This window comes from Phalacrocorax aristotelis, chromosome 2 (genome assembly GCF_949628215.1).
Source record: "Phalacrocorax aristotelis chromosome 2, bGulAri2.1, whole genome shotgun sequence".
Classification (NCBI taxonomy): Eukaryota; Metazoa; Chordata; class Aves; order Suliformes; family Phalacrocoracidae; genus Phalacrocorax; species Phalacrocorax aristotelis.
This window is the reverse complement of record NC_134277.1, coordinates 33,694,574-33,715,916: the sequence shown is the minus strand read 5'-3', so window position 1 is coordinate 33,715,916 and position 21,343 is coordinate 33,694,574. Positions and strand designations below refer to the sequence as shown.

At 41.0% G+C, this 21,343-nt stretch overlaps 1 protein-coding gene across 3 annotated transcripts in view; it reads right to left on the bottom strand.

Moving 5' to 3' along the window:
• Positions 1-19,692, bottom strand: part of HDAC9 (histone deacetylase 9) — a 486,360-nt gene extending 466,668 nt beyond the window's left edge. Inside the window, exon 1 of one of the 3 annotated variants that reach the window (XM_075082978.1) lies at positions 19,402-19,692. The gene's annotated coding sequence lies outside the window, so the exon portion shown is untranslated. The remainder of the gene's footprint in view (positions 1-19,401) is intronic. The other 2 variants (XM_075082977.1, XM_075082976.1) reach the window with 2 other exon arrangements.
• Positions 19,693-21,343: the final 1,651 nt, after the last annotated feature.

The window sequence follows — 21,343 nt, the reverse complement described above, 5'->3', positions numbered from 1 at the left end:
TACATGATAACCTGCTGCAGTTACAGCCCTCTTCCAATCTCCCATTCTTCTGGAAATACCATTAGGAATATTCAGTGGAGTATCTGCATAAATGTGACTAAAGAATAGCTTATAGAGATCTCTGAGGTCCTTTCAGTGGCCACAACAGGTACCCCAGAAGTCTATGACTAACCAGCTGATTAGCTGGTACTCAGTGACTGCTATAACAGTTCCAAAGCTTTTTTTCAACACCACTTCTTCCAGCGATCAAACCTACTCTGCTTGGGATTACCATACCACATCATTCGACCGAACCCTGGGTCAGTCATACAGATTGCTTTGATTGTGGTAGAAGAGCAGATAGTAAGACTGAAATTGTGCCAAAAACATGAACAGTACAGCAGCTTGGAATGAAAGAGTTTACCCTGGCTCTCCTGTTTGGACACACTAAATCAATTTTTTATAAGTTATTAGTTAATTACATTATTCTTACAAGCTCCAATCATTTGCACCACAGTAAATTAAACTCAATCTCTTCATTTTTATATCCCGTTTTCCTGCATCTTCCACATCTTCTTCCATACTACACATACTGCCTGTTGTGTTGACTTACTTCAGCCCTTCCAAGGAGTTTGCCTAGTATTAATTCAAATGATCAATTTTTGGAAATGGTCAGTGTGCTCATTACAGGTTATTCTATTCACAATGCCATGGTCTTCATCTGCCTCTTGCGACTCCGCAGCTGCGTTTATCAAACTGTGAACACAGTCAGAAAGCTTGGTTTTTGGAAGATTTAAAAACCTGATCGGACAAGTGATCTTGGTTACTTCGTTCCAAATCATCCAAAAAACAATCAGTGAAACTAATCATGAACATGAAGTTAGGTACACACCTTACTCTTCACAAAAAAAAAGTGCAGCATAATCACAGAAAAGAAAAAAAGCCAGGCTCTTATTCGATTACCGTGCAATATCTGACCTCCATTTTGCCTCTAAGTGCTTCTAAAAACAAGCAGAAAAGGAATTGCTGACACACCTGTGTTACACAAGAAAAGAAGGGACAAGTGTAATATTTGAAACGCCCTAACAACACCAAAAAAGGAAGTGGTTTAGTCTCAAAAAAAAAAAAAAAAAAACCAACAAAAAACCAAACCAAAACAACCCCAACCAAAACCCATGCTTAAACGCAATTACATCTTGCAGGCACTTAAAAACATAGCTTGTAAACTGACGGTTACAAATAATCTGATTAGGTTAATAATGAATACTTGAAGGATATATTCAGAACACAGCAACGGGTTTATTCTGTCAACATCATTAAAGACCTAATCAGTATATCAGCATTGTATCAAGCTCAGGAACTTCTACGTACAAACTATGATTAAAAGAGGAAAAAAAATTTTTGAGCTGACCAAAATGCTCAGGATCAGGTCCTACATTGTAATATGTATTTCAAACATACACAAGGCTAAAATGCAGTCTTTTCAGATAAGAGCTAGCTTGAATCGGTAACATCTCCAACTTCAATAGTCCTCTGTACATGCCATCTTACACCAAACTAACTCTCCTGCTAAGCACCTGTACTAAGTCTTGACACTTAAACAAGATTCTTCCAGCATATCACCGCTTGACATCCCCACAACAACATCTATCAGAAAATTCTTCAAACATAATTAAGGAAAACATTAATCTATCTCTCAAACCTTACATTTTCATGCTCTTTTTAAACCGATCCTCTCAAAACAGCCCCCATGCTGGCTACCATCAATTCAGCCCCTCTCCTATACAAGTCATCATCCTACTACTCAGATACTCCCTCTCATCACCTTAATTTTCCCATCTATTCATCATGTCTTTCTCCGCAGGTGCCAATATTACCACCAACTTTATGTGTCAGCTTTCCCTCTAAATTTACAGATTTACTCATATCTTAACCATTTTCTCTGATCTCATTACAGAGCCTCAGCAACTACCTTGACAATGTACGTCTTTGTTTACACAACTTTACTGTTACCCTCAATCAATTAATTTTTATCTTTTTCTTCCTCAGATCCAGCTTTAACAACTTTCTGCAATTCCTTTCTTCATTGGCACATTCCCACTCCCAGATGATATGCACCCAACTGTTGAGCGTCCCAGGTGTTCACCCAGCACAACTTTCAACCTGGGTTTCTCTAATCAGCTTGGATCAAGATAATACTTTGCCTGGTTATTCGTGTCAACCTATGTCAATTTATGGCATAGGAATGAATATGTATATTCCTGTAATTTCTCTTCAGATATCTGTCTATATACTTATTTTTATTTGCTAGTAATATAACAAAGATGGTCCTGTTTAAATATGCTCCCCAGCCATCAGTCCAATTATTCTGATTTTTAAAAATCCACTCTTCGACACTACCCACTGATGCCACCAAATTCTATCATTTGCCTTCCCCATCTATGGTTTGGTTTTTGAGTTGGTTTTTTTTGTGTGGTGTTTTGTTTTTTTTTTACTACAGCACTTCCACTGTTGCTGAAACACAAAAATGTCGAAGGGTTCCTTCATCTCATATGGGTCATATTCATCACTAAAACTCACAAAATAAATCTACGAGCTTTGCTATCTAGGTAATGTGTCATCACTGTTTTCATCAAAAGGTCTTTGTGGATTGAAAACACAGATAAAATTCTCAATCTATGCAATCTTTGCTTTGAGCTAAACCCTAGCTTTCTATAAAGATTATTAGAGAAAACATTTAACCTCTCTACATTAAAGAAAAAAAATCACTGAGTTAGTGTTCAAAGAATACTATTATAATCAAATTGACAAGGAAAAGATCAAAAACAACAGCGTAAGCATCTTTAAATTTAGGTAGGTACAGTACTACTTCTATAAAGCATTGAAGTCTAGTTTCTCTCACAGATACTTTGAAAAGTATCAGTCCTTGCTTTCACTTGGAGTACTTCAGTGCATGTTTTACAGGACCAAGTTCTAAATTACGAAATCGAAATTTGAAAGGAACAAACTTCAAAGTATAAGACTAGATTTAGCAGACACATGTATTTCTGATAACATGAACTCACAGTGTGGATTTATATATGAAATTTAGTTACTGACTATAACTTGCTTACTGCGTTCCTTTCGCTGGTGCGAGGTGTGTGACAACTTTCCTCTGTGTTAGTCAGCATTTAAAATAAATGTGAAATGAAAAATAATTGTATAGATAATAAATTCAGTTCTGTACATACTGTATACATGTACAAATATGTTGTATTCAATAATACTGTGTTTATTGTAATAATGTATTGCATTCTTGTCACAGAATTGTCACATCACATGCTTTAATAAATAGCAGCTTAAAATTTTTATTTAGCAAAAGTGGCTTTGCTAAACATCATTTTAAATATACTTTACTACTGAGTCCGTTGCTTTCAGTTACATTAGTTTGATTTTAAAAGGGTACGACATGTATTTTAGAAAGAAGTTCAGTTTAAAGCCCTGTGAAATAAATCAAGTGAAAAAAATGCAATATTCAAACTTGCAGGTATCCAAACATTTCTACAGAAAATACTGTGTTTAAGAATTTGAAGACAAAAAATCTTCATGGGTCACAGAAGCACCTGGAGAGAAAAGTGAAATCTCTATGAGAGTTTAAGCCACAAACACTGAAAAAGTAATCCCACTTGGTGTGACGAGGACTCATCAGAGGTACAACTCCCATATAAAGACCAAACACCATGGAAACTACTCTAGGGAAGAGTGACCACAGCATGAGTGCTTTTACAGTCCATTCAAGCAACTACACAGTTGGGAGAAAGAGAAGAATTTCTAAAACAGGTAGTTTGAAAGACAAAGGTGTATTTTTGAAAAAGCATTCATCCTTAAAATTAAAAGCTCACCTGGAGGAAAGAGGTAAAGAACCACTTTTTTTTTTTCATCTAGTTGTGTACTTACTGTTAATTTCATAACAACTGTAAGTGGATTTTCCCTTAAGAAAAGGCGAAGACAGTTAAGAAGAACCCTGAATTACTGTTTATTTTAAAAGTCTTAAATGATTTAGATGCATAAGCCTGACGTAAACCCAGAAAGCTTTGGGCTGTCACTTATCTAAGCCAATTTTAAAGGCTGAACTAAGGACCTTTTTCACATCATAACCTGTCTTCACTTCTACATTTGATGGTGTGTCTAATCTAAATGAGATCTGACAGAAGGGATCCATAAATGCCACAGGAGGAAGGATGAATTGTTATGATCACTCTGAACAGAGAAAAGAAATGACCCCTTCAAGCAACAGCAGTGCATTTCCCCTTAGAGCTGCAGAGAAGCAGCAGTGCTATTAACAAGTTCTTTGCTAATGTCTTTATGGACGTGAGACTTTCTGTAGCACCTACTGAATACTCTGTGTTCACCTACTTCCTCCAATGTTCAATGCAGGAAGAAATATGTTGGTATCATTTAGAAGGCAACCTTCTAGGAAAAACGTTCAAGGAACAAGCTAAAAAAAGTTTGTTGCCACATTGCCAAGCCATCATATCTCACCCTCCCCTTAGCAAGCCTCTACCAAAGCTTGTGTGTGAAAATCACAGAAACAGCCATTTCATTTCTGAAGGAAATCCCTTGGCACAAGTCAGGGTGGTACAGATTATATAGCAATGGAGAGATCTGGGAGCCATATGTGACCACATTTGGAAGGCCACATATGGACGTATAACTGCGCTACCAGTAAAATTTCATGGTCATACACCAGGACCATGAATAATGTCAGGGACTGCAGAAGGAAATATTCTAAGTTGAAGTTTTAAAAAGTTCAGTATCCAGAAATCGTGAGCACTATCCTGGGCTTCACGCAACATCTGCCCCTTCCATGAAGCTCTATATAAAACATTCAGAGGATGCCACCAACCCTGGTAGTGTATCCTAGGGGCACCTTCAGTGAAGCACCAGACCACCTCTCCTGCCTCAGGACCTTCTCCCGGATCCATACCAGAGGCGCAGCAGAGAAACAAATCCTCAGATCCTTCAACGAGTTTCCTGGATCTCACTAACTTCCCCTAAGGTACTGAGGAAGAACTAGATTAAGTCTGTGTCTACAGCTACTAATTTTTGCCAGTTGGACAGAAAAGAAGTTCAAGGATAGAGATGTATAGGTCCTGCCTAGAGGGCACGTGCTCTTTTAGGTATTTGCCAGACAACCTGCCCAAGCAGTAAAAACATGGAAGCTGACACCTGAAGAAGTCAGAACTGTCCCTTCCCACTCATCACCCCAAAACTTGCTCTTACATGAAAATCGCCTCAGAGAACCCAAAGTCCTAGGCCAGATACATGTACAGGTAACTTAACCTGATTCAGCAGAGGAGAAAGCCAGATGTGATAGGCTATATAACCTTACCCCATTGCCAGCCCCCAGAACTGGGGAAATTCAGACCTATCTTACCACCAGTATCTGACAAGCAAAGACATGAGCTTTTACGTACAACCATCTCACAGCTACAGAACAAGAGGGAAACAAGGTAACAAGTTTTTTAAACAAGTGTAAATCCACCATGCAAGGCAGGCAATGAAGTCCCGCTCTGAAGCACTACTGTGACCTCCCGAGCACAGCTCTAGAGACTCCAGTTCTCCCAGCAGTTCTCTACTGGAACTGCCTGCCTCCAGCTAAGTAGATACCTAACTACTTGAGAAATGCAAATCAGGAGAACTTCTTACACAGCAGGACCTTCAGACTCAATTTCAGACCAAAAACAGCTGTCCCACTTCTAGCATTGCTATGTCAGCTCTCTCCTGGATAGGACTAGGGCATATCATCAAGTGAAGCAACATTGTCATAAACGGAGAGAGCACATGACTGTTAGTTTCAAGTGTCCACTCCAGTCTGAAGGAGGAGGACTTGAATCAAGAGTGTCTTGATCCACGCAAGATAAAGATGGAGCATTACTAAGTTGCTTTAAACCTTTTTTTTCTCCAGGTCCCTTATCCAGAATGTATTTCACAGTCTGCAAAGCCAAAGATCACAACTACTGTCTCCAGACATCTGCTCACTCCTCTGCATCTTCAACACACTGGAATTGTCCAGAATTGTGTGCTGTGAGCGAACAAGTGATTAGTAATATCACTTGTATGCCAAATAATGGTGGGATGCTGCTCAAGCTTCACTGTTTTCAGTCTCTCAAGCCTACGTTGCTTTAGTTGTAATCTCCTTCCCGCCATCAAAGGTTGGCTACGTGCAGCCATTCTCCTGGCCTATAGCCGGAGTTCCATGAAACCTGGACAAGAAGCATTAGAAGTTGCAGGCAGAGCTGAACAGTGGCTGTTGTATGTCTTGTGACTTGGAAGAATCCACTCATTGCCCAGAGGGTTTCTGTGATTTGGATGCTGAACATGGCAGGACTGGTCTCAGGAAAAGATGAGCTCGTCTTTTTCCTTCTCCTCCCACAAGAAGTTGCCCCTCTTGATTCTGAGTCACTAAGAGGCCTGTAATCCAAAATTTTGCATTGTTCAGGCTAGGAAGAAGGGAAATATGAGGATAAGACTTGTCCTTGCTGGTTGCCTACAGTCGGTAGAGAGCTTTCTGTTTAGACCTGTGCAGCAGACTGGGACTCAGACTGCCATGGAGACTGGGAAAAAGCTGTGGGGAAAAATATAGGGAAAGAAAACACCCTTACTCACAAAGATGAGGCACCATCATGTTTAAGAAGGTCTTGTACCAGCACAAAATGTATCAATATTGGCTCAGTATGTGCCGTTTGGTGTATATAGGCAATACCATTGTGATAACCCATGACTACATAGCCACTAGGTCAGTATACCAGCCAGCTGTTTTCCCTGGGTAACATGCTTCCTCTCATTGTTTTAACCAGCTAGTCTGTGATGGATTTAAGAAGAGACAATGCACACAGAAATTCTGCAATATTCCTGGACTCCAGATCCTTCTCTATGGGATATGGTGCAGCGCAGTAGTCAGAAGATGGAACTAAAAAAGCAGAAAATTATTTGGATTGCTGGGCAATATTGCCAGCACCTTGGATGCTTCATGCTTAGACATCTAGGAGAGCCTACAGAGAGATGCAGTGGCTTGGGATGTAGGCCTGAGCAGCTAGAGGATATCAAGTTGCGCACATAGGGAAATTAGTCCTATAACCAAGAGCAATTTTTCCACAACAAAATTCAAATCCATAGTTTTAGAGTGGCATCTAACATTTCTCTGCACAGGAAGACAAATCCCAGACTTCATGAGCAGTCATGTGTAAAACTGTATGTGCTTAGACAGAGTCACAGCATTCCATTTTATCTAAATAGTATTTATGCCCACTGGACACAGTAATTAGAGGGTTACTGAAATTTGAATAAGTTTATAAAGAAACAAACATTCTTTCTGCATGAATCATGCAGAAAATGTCCTCTTTTGCTACTGAAAGAGCAGATTGAAATTGACTGCATTTAACCTTATTGTAGAGAGTAATGTAGAATTTAGTTCTTTCTCTTACAGGTGAGGCTACAGTTTCTTCATAGCTCATTATTCTAAAAAAAAAAATGAGGTGTTGAAAGTGTCTTCTTTCCTTCAGCTTCCTTACTTCAGTTATTCAGTTGACTCCAAATTGTCTCCATGCCTATACACAAAGCTGTAATTACCTTCTGTATGTCAGTAATAAGAAAAAAGGAAAAAAACAACCCATTCTGTAACAAAATGGCAGATTTTACAACCTTACACAGAGTGTAGGGCTCTTCTGTTGACCGTTTTTTGTTCCAGGAATTATGCACTGAATAGTGACTAAATTCTATTGCATTATTTAAATGTAGTTTATGTCCATTGGGACATGAAAGATGACTCCTTCTAATCAGGAACTCAGCAGCAAAATAGAGTGGCCTTCAAAAAAAAGAAAAATCAAGAAACAATCAGTCTTTGCTATTATTTGATGCTGTTGCCTATCCAGGCATAAATTACTCAACTTTGCATGTCCTATACATTCCCAGCACAATGGGAATATGGGTATTCAGATAACAAAATGTGGCATTTTTTTTTTTAACTTTGAGACTCTCTTCATTAGCTCTTTTAATATTTGTCTGACTCATGATATATCTTACAGCTCTGTGCAAGGGGTGTTTTCCTTCTGCAGTATATAAGGTATTGGTATGACCCTTTCTATGACTCTTGATCAAGTGAGAGAGGGAAAAACACTAAGACTCTTCTGGAACAGACCCAAGATACTGTGCCATGGAGACCAGTTCTGTAGTGACCTCTTCTTGCAGCTTCCAGGGCGAGGTTAGGGGCAGGATGGAGACGAAGAGTTCTTTGATTACATATACACTTCCTATTGCTCCCAGGTGATACTTGTCTGTCAGCGACGCTGGTTGGCTCTGAGTAATTTCTGGTTGTCATCAGCCAATATGATCTTGACTAATCCACTTGTCTGTGTTAACCCTTATATTCAAGTCCAAAGGCCCCATTTGCTCCCCCAAAATTACTTCCATTTAAGTCATTAACATTTTACTGGCTTTGTTCTCACATACAATTCTTAGGATGAAAGTTACTTTTTCTCCTTTTACTACAGAACTGCAGTAAAATAAGCAAAGCTTCTATTAATTTTGGGATGCATTGCAGAGGGAAAATCAATGTAAAGTGAAATGACAGAATCCCAATTTATTACTATTAGGAAATGGGAACCACAGCACCAAGTAACTTTGCAGTTACTAAACCAAAGAGCTTCCTCCTATATTCCAGATTTAAAGAAAATACATTTTTCACTCCCTTAAACTTCCCTTTATTTCTTCTGGCAGCACTGCTCTTACTGTCTAATCAATACATTTCTTAAAGATGGATGCAGAATGAAACATAACTGGTTTCAAGCAACATTTGCTAGGTAGCATCAATCCTTACTTCCCATATATAGAGCATTATTTTTACTTTAAACATTTAACTGGAAAATGGTTAGAACCATATGAATTCCTGATTCAGAGACAATTATTTCTTCAGCTATCTTCTACACAAAAACTGTATCTACATTTGTAGTTCTAGTGATGCCACAGCCAACAGTATAGAATACTGTTAGGGTAATCCTAAAGAATTCAGATGTAGTAATCATCTTTCAAAACAGAAATATTATTAGTATTACCCTCTTGTCATAACAAAATATGAAACTTCTGTAATTCTGTATGACATAATAAAGTATCATAATATACAGCAAAAAATGTGAAAAACCTAAAGTTATACACTGATTATTCACATTAATCCTGTGTCTTCTGTAGTTTCTGACAAAAGCTTCCTGACAAAAATGGGTAATTTTCTTTAAACAGTGTTTAGTTTTTCCAGAAACTTAGATTTTACAGAAAAAGTTACAGAATTTACATTATATTTCAGATTTTTAAAAATCACCCAAAGTATGAGAATCCAATTATTATTAAAATTCTGGGGACTGGATAACGATACACAATTAGATTTAATTCAGTGTAATTAGATTGAATCACTAGCTAACACTTTTTCAACCTGATGCAAGTCAGATTCTCATTTCATTTACCTCGATATATGTCAGTAATATCAGCTCCATTAATATCAATACAGTTAATTATTCCTTTGCCTAACTGAAGAAGCAACATTAGTGGAAAAATTCTGTGGATAATAAAATAATAGCCTTCATACGAAAATCTGATGGATCATTGCACTGATGTTCAGTAACTGTTTTAAGGATGAAGAGTCGTTGCCTTTGCTTTGATTTGTGTGTAATTAGCACATACTCCACATCCCTTTGCAATGTATGCGACTTAAAAAAAAGAAGAAAAACAAATAAGAACAAACCAAGATAAAATAGGTTAAACTCCAGTTCTGGCCTTGGCAATCTATGCAGCTCCCATTCACTTTAGAATATAACTATGTATTGTAAATAACAGATTTTGGTCTTTCCATTATCTTGATTTTAGCATATCTGGAGCAAGAAACTATATAGTGTTCTTCTTCACAAAGGAAAGCCATATAAAATCACTGTATACATACCACAGCAGTAGGGACCTGCAAAAGAAGCAATCATATGACGTTTTAAGATAAATACTTTAGCTTATGTATCACACAGCTAATCGATTTCATGCAAGAGTATCGTCCTCCGTCAGAGTAAGCATAAAGAATTTGAAGTATTTTTAGTCTAGCTTCCCTTTCATTTGTTTTGATTATATTTCTGTGGCCTTAAAATATGAAAAATATGCCTTTTAATTCTCCTCAAGCACTTAGACTGAAATCACTGCAAAGAATAGGTACCTTTTTTTCTTAACACAATAATGAATTTATTATGTGGCTTCATTATCTATACAGAAGTGTATTTTGATCTTTCTGACATTTCTATGCATAAAACCTAGAGTTATGGTCCAAATGTCACCTGAAAAAGACTCTCAGTTGTGTCTCCCGCCCTCTCTCCCTGCCCAGTCCCTTCTTACAAAGACAGTGATACAAACACTCCGCAGAAATGAAAGGAGTGAGGAGGAACGATGCATAGAGACTTCACAGGGGATAAACATCCCAGCACCTCTCTCCAGAAGTATAGATAATCATTCTGAGGACAAGTAAATAGGAAGCTGGGTCAGAGATGACACTCGATTTGTCACTACAAAGTCAATCTGCACTTCAACGTTTCTCACATGCAATGCATACAGACTCTCCTTAAAAACTGCAGTGAAATTGTGGAAGCAGCTCTGTGCTACTTTGTGGCCTAGAGAAAAAGGATTTCATTTGCCAGACACCCAAAAATCTCTCCTACGCATACCAGCACGCTCAGTTTGCATGTAATCAGAATACACTGAAGAAGCTACAAACTTATATTTAGGCATCACTAAGGAAAACCAGTGATGGAGGGGACAGAAACATGCAGATAATTTGTTGTAGGGAAAATGTACCTGGAGTGCATGCCAAAATCTGTTAAAATTATTTAAAGGTAATTGACAAAAGATGGCAAAGAAAAATCATCAAGAATTATTTTTGAGGCACTTTTGTAGCTCCTCCACTGCTCTGACAGTCTGCCTAAATTATATCAGCCTCTTCAGGTTGCCCTAATGACTAAACAAGCACTTCGCTGCTGCTAGCTGCAATCCCAGCTTCCATGCTCCCTGCCATTCCTGCTCCTGGCTGGGAAAGAGATGACTATACCACAGTCTTCCACAGCGTGCATCTTCAGTAGATCTGAACCTTGAACAGGGCTTTCACAAGCTCTCCTTGTAATCTTATCTGTTTTTCCCAGTACAAATAGCCCATCAAGAGGTGAAAATTTCATGTGCAAAGGTGACATCCTGACCTCATGATTGTCAATGGCAAGGCTCCTCATAGGTAAATAAAATCCTTGACCTTTTCAATCAGGGTCCTAACACTGTTAATATCAGCATCCTCTTCAGCAAATTGTTTAGAAGATGCCCATTCCTATCACCTTCTTTTGAAATCTGCATTTTCTACATAATCTGAATCAGTATCAATGACATGCATTAGCACAAGGAAGAATGGTTGATCAGCTCTTAGAAGCCCTGAAAGAAGTCTCATCAAGTTAATAGGCCGGCATTGCTCCAGTCATATGTATCTCACTGAAATGCAGTAAAAACCTAGGGTTACACACCCATTAACCACATTAATCCTGGATCTTTTTCACTAGTTTCCAGTGAAAGCTTCTTGACCAAAAAAAGTACTTTCTAACTTCATTTTCCAATCAAAGGGAAGCTTTGAACGCTTTTGTTCCAAATGATTAAAAGACAATATTCAATAATATTTTCATATCAGAACTTCTTTATTTCGGGGAGGGAAAAAAAAGAAAAAAAAAGGGTACAGCCAGATGGAGTGGGAGACAAGGTGTATGTGACAGCATACAATAAATATAGATACTTCATGTTCTTCCAAGAAACTTTGTTTAAGAAACCTGGATTTATTGAGAGCAGTTCAATATTCTCTTTGATGCTTAATTCATTCACAGAGACTAATATGTTCAAAATAGGAGAACTAGCACCTCTAAAAGGTTTTACTCAGCTTTTTTTAATGTTACATTCAACACTACTTTGTGTTCAGTGCAGATCATCCACCTTCAAGCAAGGAATGTACACATGAAAGAAGAATGGATTGCTAGGCTGCTACTACAGATGGTAACCATAAATTAAACCTAGATGTATAATTTATAAATGATAATACCTTTCTCTGACTCATATCTTGGTTTGGATTCTCCTCCAAACCACTCACTCTTGTCAGCTCTGTGGCCCTGATTGCCACAGGATTGCATCTCGACCATGTCTTCACTCTGTTGCTGTTGATGAGATTGAACTTTGTTCCCCACTGCTCCCTACTTACTCTGATTTATATGGAAGGAAAACTGAGTAGACAAGAGGCCAAAAAGGATCCTACGGCAACCTCCAGCCAGATCCCTGGTATGGATGAGGTCAGCAGGGCAGACCCAAACCACCTTAGAAGACTCTTTATGATCTATTTCAGCTATTGAATATTATTTTCCATTTCAACTCACTGATCTTTCCATTTATGTTTTCAGAGAATATATACAGTAACTACTTATATCCCAAAAAACCCAGTTTCTACTCCAGTATGCAATATTAAAATGCCATTTAATTAATAGTATAGCTTATTAATCATTGTTGGTTATATTGTCTACCAAAAGAGGAAACAAAAAGATTAGAGTGGTAACTGTATCTATCGTATATTGTCAGCATATTCCTCTAATTTTAAGCTATATATGAGCAATTGAATAGCTATCTATCGATGAACCAGGTAAAATACCAATAATGTATACATTTTACACACTAAACACAGTCACTATGTGCATATGCTGCTTATTTTCCATTGGGAATTCAGTGTTTCATTTTTTTTTTCTTAGGAAATCATACATTCACGCCTGCAGTTCACCCACCTCTTGTCAAAGCAAGGTTTCAGTTTAATAGTTAGGCACCCTGGAGACTTTATGATAACTGTCAAACACTTGAATAATTAAAGTTTTGTATAATTAAAAGCCTAGACATACAGAATGCCTGTCTCATGTCATTTTCTTCATATGCTTCTATGAAGGAGATATTTTAATGCATGTAAAGGGTTTTAAAATAAAATTCCTATGTCACATTACTTCCCCACTCAAAATCATGATTCAAGAACTTTTCTGGTAAGGACTATCGAATAAATTGTGTTTATATGTAAGCTGCAATAACAAATTCTTAAAAGCACATAATAGCTTGCATTAATTTTGGGTCTCAAGACAGTACAATGCTGCTCAATGCCTTATTCATGGATTTTCAGAATCTTGTGCTATTTACTGTTTGGTAGATTTATCAATATGAAGTTTTAGCATTCCCCTTTACTCAAGCACTGGACCTCATCTGGAATACTGCATCCAGTTTTGGTGAAAGATGCCTTCTCCTGAGTCCATCAAGACAGTCAGGGGCTGGAGCACTTGCCCTGTGAGGAGAAGCTGAGAGATCAGAGCTTGTTCAGCCTGGAGATGAGACAGCTTTAGCGGGGGCCTAATATCAGCCCACCAGTGCCTACAAGGAGGTTACCAACAAGATGAAGCCAGGCTCTTCACAGGTGTGCATGGCACAAGAACAAGAGACAACAGTCACAGATTGAAACTGGGAGGTTATGACTCAACATAAACATGAAGAATTGCTATGAGGATAATTAAGTGTTGGGTCTGATTGACCAGAGAGCTTGTGGAATCTCTTTCTTTGGAGGCTTTCCAGACAGAATTGGACAAACCCTTAAGCAACATGGACTAAATTCTATGTTGACTCTCCTTTGACCAAGAGATTGGACTACAGACCTCCTAAGGTCCTTTCCAACTTGAATGCTTCTGTGATTTAGTGTAATCATGAGCATTACAAAAGTAACGGGAAATTAAACTTCCAGTCTGACCGGAATACATCCTAGGACACGTCGGTAAGCTTTTTAAAAAAGAGATAGAGCACTACCACCGTTGAACAAGGCAGTAATGAGATTTCTATGGGTACAGACTACCATTCTGGTCACATTTGCTGAAGAAATATAATTCAGATTAAAAATGATGCAGAGAAGGGCACAAAGATACTTGCAGGAATAAATATATTCTTATAAGAAAATAAACCAGAGGGGTAAACTCAGTCTCAGAGGCTGAGAATGAGGGAAAGGGAACTGGAAAAACAAAAGGAGAAAACTGAAAGGCAAAACTCCCTCCAGTGGCTAGTCGAGAAGAGAACTGACAGGGTCTCCCCAATAAGCATCCTCTCCCAGGTGTCCTCTTCAGTGCATCAGGTGGTCCAGCATACTACTTTTTTCCATAGAAACTCTATAGATCTCCTCGTGATCTGCTCCATTTCCCTACTGCCTGTCCCCACTTCTGATGCTATCAGCATTGACTGGAGAAGTCTTTGATCAGAGGCTGGTGTTGCAAGCTAACTGGCTGTTCAGCTTTATGTATATTATTCGATAATACTTATCAGATACTTGTCTTTTTACTAATGCAAACTAAAAGCTGCAAAAAAAGTTGCAAGAAAAGGATGGTGAGAGACTTTTACACCTGCAGAAACCTGACAGAACAGTAGTATTAGGGTGTGCAGGTGTGTAAGACCTTGAGAACTGCACAACCCACAGCACAAGGACAGCAAGAGCAACACTGCAGCTTTGGTGAAAGGTTACAGAGCTGCAAGGGAAAGGCAGAGTGCAGAGCTGCAAATGGAAGACCCTTGGCATTGCAGAAGGTTGAGGCACAAAAGGCACTATGCAGTACACCACACCTTTATGAATAAGTTCATGCTCAAGTCTTCTCGTGTCTTTCGTGCACAGAAGGCTGACTGATTCTACAGGGCTGCCAATTTCTCTAGGGGGCAAGGCACGAACTTTTCAAGACACTCATTAGACAAGGCCTTTTTTCTTCCTGGTTAAAGCAGCATGGCAACAGAAGCTGGACTCAGCGAACATGATGGTAGAGACTCACACATGCTCAGCCTGAGTCAGATACAGGACTCAAGCCTGAACAAAGCCCCAAGAGTGACAGTCATCCATTCTAGAGAAAGAGCACTCTGTATCTTGAACAGAAATGAGCTTAAAACAAAGACTGAGAGCCTCAGAGCAAAAATTGAATGAAGAGATACAGAATCCATCATCTTCTACTCCAAGACTGAAAAACTAGGGACTAATAAAAGATGTAAGTAGTCGTCTTCTTACATGCACTTCTGAGCCAAAGACCATTTCATTTCCCTAAACAAAAACAGTTTACATTTATACAATAGCTTTAAAACCGAACTATCCTGGTAGTTATTAGACATTATAAAGAAACTTTGACAATGTATCATGATTTGTGAGTGATAAATGTTAACACTTACATTGAACAACGCCATTAACAAGAAATTACTGGAAAATAAGAACAAATATTTGCTTCCCGCTACCTTCCCAGCTCATAATCTACATAATATATTGAATTAATGCTAAAGACAAGTAAACATCTGATCTTGAAGGTTGTGTAACAAAAGCTTTCAATCACTTTTCCCCATAAAGGAATTTCCAAATTATGTAATTTCACCTTGCCGATCTTGACTGTGTGAGAATCTAAGAACGGCAAAACCTAATCAAACCGAAGATCTGTTTAGCCCCATATCTTGTCCCCAGATGCCCAACAGCAGATGAGCATGGAAAAGTGAGGAAGCACAACGCAACCATGTAATGGTACCTCCTCAGAATACCCTGAAGTCTCCAGAATACTTGCAGGTTGGGGACTGATCCAGAGACATTACCTCTCTGCTTTCTAGCCTTTGACATGTTTTTCATTTACGAATTTTTCTAAATCATTTTTGAACTCATGTTAACTTTTTGCATTGACAAACTTCTTTGGCAAAAAGTTACATAACTCTATATTGTATAAAAATGGAGAAGCATGGAAAAGTTTGGGTATGTCGTCACAGGAAAGTTAGATCATACCTTGTAGCTACAAGGATTTTAAGATGGCCTCATAGTATTGAAAGATTATTTTTGAACAGTAGTTAAGCACCATTTCACTGTAATTTTTGCTGCTTGAAGATGAAGGTATGGATTAGCAAATACAAATAAACTTCACAATATTATAAAAGGCAACACTAGTGCAGCCTTACCCAGCATCCACTGCATAATGCATTCATTCCAAGTAAGTTACATCAAATAAGGGATAAATTATTATGATCATCCTAACCTAAAAACTCAAAAACAAAAGGAGTAAATGAAAGGTGATTTCATCAAGTAACGTCAGCTCTAAAATGCCTTACTCACATATCAGTTTCAGTAAACAATCTAACCTTAAGTGATTCAGCAATCCAGCTTTCTCTGATAAAAATGCTCACTTCTCTGGAAATCATTACTGAAACCTTGAAACATGACAAATATCTTCTATCATGGACTAGTCCAACGCTCTGTCTTTACATGAGAGTTACCTTTAATTTAACTCATCAAATGTATTATGCACCTTCCTACTCCAATGCAGCAAGAGAAAGAACATTTTTAATATATTCTTGAAGAGACTGGAAAACTCTGGTAAATACCCATTCTTTTAACTTGAATTTATGTGGAAAGTTAATTTCATGTAGGCAGTATGCATAGAGGACAAAGCATATAATCCTCAGAAAACTGAGCTCAAACCTCTTTTGCAAAAGGGAGAAAACCCTCACTCCTGAGATATACTAAGGTCTCTAAGCTACATGATTCAGCTGTGACTACACTGTAAACCAGAAGTACTTTGTATCGCACTTTGTGTACACATACCCTAAGTAGCTTTAAATTACCTTAGTCTGAATACCGATTAACATAAAATGACAATAGTACATGCAATCTGGTGAATATATGCTTCATTTACCATTTTGGAGATGACTAGCCTACATCCCACCTTTTTTGCCATTTTTCATGGTAACAGCTGTCCATACACAACAGGATTTGATTATTTTCACGACTACATTTCTCCTACTAAGCATTAGTTGAATACTAAGAGACTAACTATTCCAACTACATTTATTCACCCTCAGTATTCATGGTAATTCATACCAGAATTCATATTATTTTCACGACGGGTAAAGACGAATTCAATCAGTATTTTCAGTAACCAAATTACATTTTTAACAGCAACTATCTCAGGTAGTGAGATGAACAACTGAAAATAATTTTCCTCTTTAAATGCTTTTTAGAAAGTACATAGTTTTTATAATTTTAATCTCTTTTTAATGTTATCTTCTATTAAGAAATTAGAAAATATATATGCCACTCAATCACAATATTACATTTTTTTCCCCAGCAAAATTCTAATACGAACAGCTGCACCAAATGAAGCATGTATTGGGACTTTCAGTAGTGAAGACACTATTTCACTTTTGTTTTTAAACTGTTCTGGTCACAGGAAGATGGTGCTAAACAGAAGATACACAACAGCTTACAAACTACTATTCCCGTTCCATGTTGTAGACTGCTCTTCATTTGTGGCAAAGGAGGTTAATGGAAAACCAAACACTACTGTTTTCAAAACAGGCATTTTAATGTTAGGTTGAAAATATTTGGGTGTATTACACATTCACATAGACTTTGATACCAAAATACAAAGGAATCTGACAAGCAGAACAGTGTTTTGTGTGGGCTTAACTAACCATAGTGCTGCACTTGCATCAGCTTGGTCACCAAGAATTATAATGGCGTGTTTTTGTCTTTTTTGGAATTCTGAACTGACAATGACATTTTCATACCAAACAGAGCTATTTCAATATTTACATGGAGAAGCTGGCACCAGTGGCAGGTAAATATGACTGACTGCAGCTTTTCTGTGGGGCCATGACACATTTTTTCCCCAATGTTCCAGATCACATCTCTGCCATTGTAATGAAAAAGAGCTGTTAAAAAAGACTGTATTATTTGCATCATCGACGGTGGAAAGTTATACATAGTTGAGACCTACCTATTTTATACAAATAACAATGCAACTTGTATGGGGGGATGGAAATGCATTCCAAGACTGTTCCAGTATTATGACAGAGAACAAGCCCGCACTTCTCGCTGAACAAAGTAAGTGTTCTGGGTACAACACATAGATGGGCTGGGGCCACTGATACAGGAACGCATCGGACATGAGAGAAAATTTAGAAATATCCAATAAAAATATAACTTTAAATATCTTCAGTAGATCTAGGGAAGCTGTTGGAGAGCCAGGGAGCAGAGGCGAGATGAGAGAGGGAAGATAGGTGAGGTACAAGGCATTTGAAAAATCTTCATGTGAAATACCTTACTTTTTTGTTCATGAGTTCTCAGCAGAGCTTACAGGCCTTTGTCAGCTTGCAAATTAAATCCTGAATAACTGTCACAAAACTATTCTTCTGTCACAGAAAACAAAATGTCAAGGAACTAAAGCTGACAATGTTGGAAGACAAATATGTTTAAAATTCGTCAGTTTCTGTGTCAGTGCTTGTTCTGTGCCGTTTGTGGCAGAGATTCCCAACAGCTTTTGCATCAGAAAAGAACATTCATGCATTTTCGTATGTCAAAAGGTCTCCGCAATTCACTCCGCTACTTCTCCCTCAATGTTCAAGTTGTCTTCAGCATTTCTCCCCTCTTAAATTCTCACGTAGTATAACAGTGTTTTTAGACCTCTACGGAGCACTTAAAAATACAAACGGCCGTGGGCTCAGCGTAAATCTCTCAAAGATACGCGTTTTGTGCACCGCAAGTAATACCTGCTTCTTTTTCTATGACAGTGGTAAGCACGAATGATTACCGATTGCTATTATGTTCCATTTCTGATCAAAATTCAGGCATTTTAGGTGAGTCAGAACAACTGCACCCTCACTGGAAACCACCGGTCCGACGCCCGGCGCTGCCAGCCTGCCCCTCGCCTGGCCGGGACGCGCACACACCGCTCTGCCACGCGAAATGCAGTTACAGAGAACTCCTGCCGCCCACCCGGGACGGGGTGCCTCCGTGCCTGCCCCCCGGCCGCCGCCTGCTCCCGCCAGTCCCCACACGGTGCCCGTGGGGAGCCCCCTCCCCGCTCCCGCCTCCTCGGCCCCCACCGGGGCAGCTCCCCGCGGCTCCACAGCAGGAGGGGGTCGCGAAGGGACCCCCTCCCCGACCAAGTACAGCACACACACACCAGCAGGGCAGTCGCGCGGAAAAACTCTTCCACTCACGCTCCCGCAGAACAAAACTTGCCGGGGGGGGACGGGGGGACGGAGACACAGGGGGACAGGACACGGACGACGGCCGCCCCCCCCCCCCCCCCGGACCGCCACCTTGCCCCCCCCCCCCCCCCCAAAGACACGGCCCCAACTTCCCGAAACCTTCCCAAAGGTCCCAAAAAAATCCACCCCGGCAAGGCACGGAGAACGGCGGGGCGGCGGGACCGGCCGTCCCCCGCGCTGGCTGCCGGCTGCCGGCCGCGGCCGGGCGGAGCGGAGCGGGGCGGAGGGGAGGGGAGCGGAGCGGAGGAGCGGCAGCCGGCCGGTGCCACTCACCTTCCCGCGCCTCCGCCTTATCTCTTCGCTCGCGGGCTGCAACTTCCAGTCCTTCCCCCAACTGCCATCTTCCACCGGAGCGGCGGGGGAAGGCGCGGAGCGGGGAGGAAAAGTTGCGGCTCCCGCGGGGGTTAGGTGGCCATAGCGCCGGCGGCGGGGCCAGCCTGTGCCGTGCGCGGCGGGCGGGCGGGGCGGCGGCAGCTGGCGAGGGGCTGCGCGCTGCGATCGCCGCCCGTGGCGACGCGAGGAGGATTTACTAAAAATAGCCGCTCGGCTCGGCGGGGGGGGGAGCGGCGGCGGGGGGGGGGGGGGCGGGGGGAAGCCGGCGGGCGGTGCCGCGCTCCCCGCCGCGGCCGCTGGGGGCCGAGCGGGCCCGGGCGGGCCGGGGACATCGCCGAGGGGCGCCTCGCCCGGGCTGGAGCGGCGGAGGGTGCGCCCCCGGGGGCGCTTCGGGCACGAAAGCCGAGGGGCTGCGGGTGGCCTGGCCGGGCGGAGGGCGCGGCCCGCGGGGGTGGGGGCTGGCGGTGCCGGCGCCCCCGTCTCCGCGCCTCCGCCTCGGTGTTCCGCGGGTTGCCGGAGCGCGGCCCTGCGCGGCGGCTCTGAGGGCGTCGCCGCGGGGCGGGGAAGGCAGGGCCCGCATGGCGCCCCCGCCGCGCCGGGCCGAGCCCGGGCGGAGGAGGCGGGCGGCCGTGTGGCGCCCCCGCCACCCTTTGCACCGGTATCCTCTGGCGTCCCTCCGGGCGGGGACGCGCCCGCCCGCCGCCCTGCCGGCTGAGGGAGCGGGACGCCGGGCCCGGCGGTGTGGTGCGGTGCGGAGAGGAGAGGCCCCGCCGCTGTACCCAGCGGGGCTCAGGCGATGGGCGCGGGGGAGGTGTGCGCCGGCACTTTGGGGTCCCGCCGGTGCCTCTGCCTGGGGGGCTGTCACGTCCTGGGGTGACCGCGCCTTTCTCCGGTGCTGCTTCCCCTCGTAGCATTTTATCAGCCTTTATGTTTCTTAGTATCTTCAGCGAGAGCACGGCCGTCTTGCTGAACCCACGTTAGGTCCCTTCGGCAATGATTAACAGTCTCCAGAATTGCCTTTCCCTAATACTGTTTTAAACGGCATATGAAGCACTTCGGTCTATGTATCTTACCTTAACCACATTTATTTCTAATAGAAATTTATGGATAGATATCTTCATTACTTGGGAAAGAAGGGAGCGTCTCCTTTTATTTCTCCCCTTCCAGGTAACGATGAGCTTCAAAGCCATTTAGTTCTTGGAAATCTAAGCAATCAAAAAAAAAAAAAAAACCCCAAACATTTAGCTATGTCTCACCTAAGAGCTTTGGAATTTGCATTTGTATGTATATATATTCCATTTATTACCGTAGAAGTTTCATGCTTTGATTTACTTTTTTTTAATTTTTTAAGATTGATTGTACTCTTTCTGCTGTATTATTTTCCAGTGTTATCTTTTCTGAAACAAATGTTTAAAATTTTTGTTTCCGAGACTGGTAAAGAACTAGTTAAGACTGAAAGGTAAAGCTAGTGGCTAAAGAAATGTTTGGAATTTGGGCCTGAATGTCATTGATTGCTCAAGGGATGCAACAAATGAAAGCTCAACTCTGGTAAGCAGTGTTTTCTGTGACCCTCAAAATAAATCTCACCTCTCAAGATTAGAAATAAAACTGCATCTGCGTATGTTTCAACTTGGACAGGGTTCTCGTTAGTTTGTTTTGCATTGTGTTTTAGTTTGGGAATCAGTTTCAGTGGTTTGGTAGATGTTAAGTCATGGAGTGCGATGTGACAGCTTGGTCCAAATTGGCTACTGAAAGCCCACAGCACCATTTCTCTGACAGATCGATAAGCTTCAAAGTGATACATACTTTTGTTTCATTGTGTCCTCTTGTCCTCTGTCTTCTGAAAGGCAGCACTGGCATTATAATTACATTCTAAAGGACT